This window comes from Nannospalax galili, unplaced genomic scaffold, assembly GCF_000622305.1.
Source record: "Nannospalax galili isolate Female #2095 unplaced genomic scaffold, S.galili_v1.0 scaffold2891, whole genome shotgun sequence".
Taxonomy (NCBI): domain Eukaryota; kingdom Metazoa; phylum Chordata; class Mammalia; order Rodentia; family Spalacidae; genus Nannospalax; species Nannospalax galili.
The window spans coordinates 3,846-7,127 of NW_008329839.1; the positions used below are offsets into that span (position 1 = coordinate 3,846).

The following is a 3,282-nucleotide window of genomic DNA, read 5'->3' on the forward strand; positions in this document are numbered from 1 at the left end:
AGGGGTTAAGAGCACTGACTGCTCTAGCACAAGACCCGGGTTCGATTCCCAGCACCCGCATGGCAGTACCAACCGTCCTTAACTCCAGTTCTAGGGGAATCCGAAGCCCTCTTCTGACCTCCACAGCATTGCACAAATCGGGTGCACTCACATACATGCAGGCAATACACTCATACACATAAAATAAAAATAATAGATAAAATATTTTTAAAAGGTAAAAATGTCTATATTCACACTAGAACTGTAAATATGATATTTAAGATAAACATAGTTCTAAAATAAGGGTTAAAACACAAACCTATGAATAACGAGTATATAAAATAAACTGTGAGTTATATACATGCCAAAAATATTCAAATTCTGCTCTAAAGCATAAAATGTGATGGAGAATAAACAGAAAGTTGAGGGTTTTCACCTTAAAATGGACGGTACACATGTAAAATGTTCTGTGCACACTTCACAGCAATTTTTTGTGGAAGCACAAAAAACTTAGCCAATTTTACAGCATGCCACTGCATAAAACCATCACACCAAAGCAAAAGACGACAGGAAAGGAAGAAACAAGGAAAATAACTTCAAAAAAAAAATTAGAAAGCAGCTAACAGAATGGCATTAAGTCCTTACCCATTAAGAATTGCCTTGAAGGATGGCGAGATGGCTCAGTGGGAAGGGCGTTGTCGGCAAGAGTAACAACCTGAGTTCGATACCTGCGACTCAGTAGGTAGAAGGAGAGAACCAGCTCCTCCAAGTTGTCTTCTGACTTCCACACACACCATGGCATGTGCACACACACATACAAATAATAAGTAAAAATAAACAAATGTAATAAAAATTTAAAAAGAATTACCTTAAACATATATAAATTTAATCCCCTAATAAAAAATTAATGACTGCATGAATGGATTGTTTTTCAAAAAACCAAAACATGACAATAAATTGCCTACAAGATATTGCCTGCACACTTAAAGGAACACAGATATAAAATAAATAAATGAAATAATATTCCTTGTAAATGGACAAAAAGAGAGCAGGGCTGTTTACGCTTGTATCAAGACTACATACTTGTAAAAATGCATGCACCAGGGCTGGAGCAAGGGCTCAGCGGTTAAGAACACTGGTTGCTCTTACAGAGGACCTGGGTTTGAATCCCAGCACCCACATGGCACCCATAACTCCAGTTCCAGGGGAATCTGACACCCTTTTCTGACCTCTCTGCAGGCATTATATGGCATCAGTGCATTTACACATATGCAGGCAATACACTCAGACACATGAAATAAAAATAATAAAAATATATTTTAAAATGCATGCACCCGGGGCTGGAGAGATGGCTCAACGGTTAAGAACACTGGTTGTTCTTGCAGAAGACCCGGGTTCGAATCCCAGCACCCACATGGCAGCTAACAACTGTCTGTAACTCCAGTCCCAGGGGATCCGACAGCCACTTCTGACCTCCACAGGCATTGCATGACACGGGTGCACTTACCTACATGCAGGCAATACACGCATACACATAAAATAAAAATAATAAAAACATATTTTAAAATGCACCCAACACAAGACCACAGTACAGACAGAACCAATGTTAAAGGATCCGAAGAGAGAGATCATTACACCACAGTCACAGTACGGAACGTCAGCGCTCCACTTTCAATGATGGACAGACAATCCAAACACAGAAGTATTAGGGAAACATTGCACTCGAACAACATGGGACCAAATGCACCAAGCAGACATAGCCAAATGTCCCACCACTGACAGAATCCGCATCCCTCAAGTGAATAGAGGACGGTCTACAGGCTACACCATGTTTCAGGACAGAAAACAAGCCCCAGCAAACCTGAAAACATAGAAATTGTATCTTTTCCAGTCACAATGGTATAAGACCGGCAATCAGTATCAGGTAGGACTTAGGAAGACTCAAAAGTACATAGAATTAAATAATACACTGCTGATCAGATAATGGAAAAATCAAGAAATTAATAGAAACTTTAAATATCCATGTGTCTCGTCCTGCATGTCCCTTTGAACTCATCATGGGGATGGCATAGCCTGGTATCCCCAGAATTTGACTTGGAACAATAAACAGCCTTTCTTTCTCTCTAAAGAGGCTTCTGAAGAGAAAATCCTTGGACACCAGCCTCTGTGCCAACCTGCTTTCATTGATCCAGCTGAAGTGTTCCAAGTGCCAGGCGGGTTCTGGAGATGTGGCAACATGAAGTCAACTCTGCTTCCTGCTCGGGCTCAGACATGAACAGCAGAGTTTTAAGCACTGGGAGGTGGAAGAATTCATTAGTTACCACTGTGATGTGAACTTCCTTAAAATACAGTCTCCAGGCACCATGAGATCTCTGCCTTGAAGGTGTGGCCTTCTCTGGGAATCATGGAAAGTCTCTCAACGATGTACCAGCAGAACCAGAATCAAAATGATAAGTGGTTTTGGGGAAGTGTGGAGAAAGAGGAATTCAGAGAGAATAGCAGTCACAAAGATCTGGAGGAAGGGTGGAAGGTGGTGGTTTGAGGGACTGGAAGCAGGAGTGTGGTTGAAACACAGAGGACAGTGAGAAGTAGAAGAGGAAGGGGTTAGGTGGTCAGAGTTTTGGCAACAGCATCAAGGATGCTTTGGTTCGAATAATCCATACTGAGAGGTCACAGACTAAAACGTGTCCAATCCAACCTGCGTCTAGTAGTCCGTGTTCTGGTTTCTTCAGGACGGCTGAGAAGGGAAAAAGGCATCTGGTGAGATAGCTACATTATCAGATCAATCTTGGTGTCACTGAAATGGAACACCTGCATGTGGGGCAACCTTCTGATGTGGCTGATGCAACACCAAGCTCATCACACTGCCCATAACCTGTGCTTGTCAGCCGCATACCAACTCCCAGTGTGGAGGAACAGGTCTGACACCACCATGCTGGAGCAATTCAGCAAACTAAACAAGGCTCATTCTGCAAGACACCAACCCAGTTACTGTAGGATGCCACAGCACTTTTAAAGTTTAATTAATGTTTTAAAGATGGGAAGGCAGATTTTACTGAAAGAGTACTATACTGATAGTTACAGGAGCCACCAGGGATTTCCAAGCAGAGGAGAGATTAGACTCAACTTTTACAGTATTTTTTTAAAGAATGAAACCTCACCAGGCATGGGGGCACTCGCCTTTAATCCCAGCACTTGGGAGGCAGAGGCAGGTGGATCTCTGTGAGTTCAAGGCCAGCCTTGGCTACATAGTGAGTTCCAGGACAGCTGGGGCTACAGGGAGACCCTGTCTCAAAAATACCA

At 42.5% G+C, this 3,282-nt stretch overlaps 1 pseudogene; it reads right to left on the reverse strand.

Moving 5' to 3' along the window:
• Positions 1-1,540: 1,540 nt before the first annotated feature.
• LOC103741264 overlaps positions 1,541-3,282 on the reverse strand; it is a 5,700-nt pseudogene continuing 3,958 nt past the window's right edge.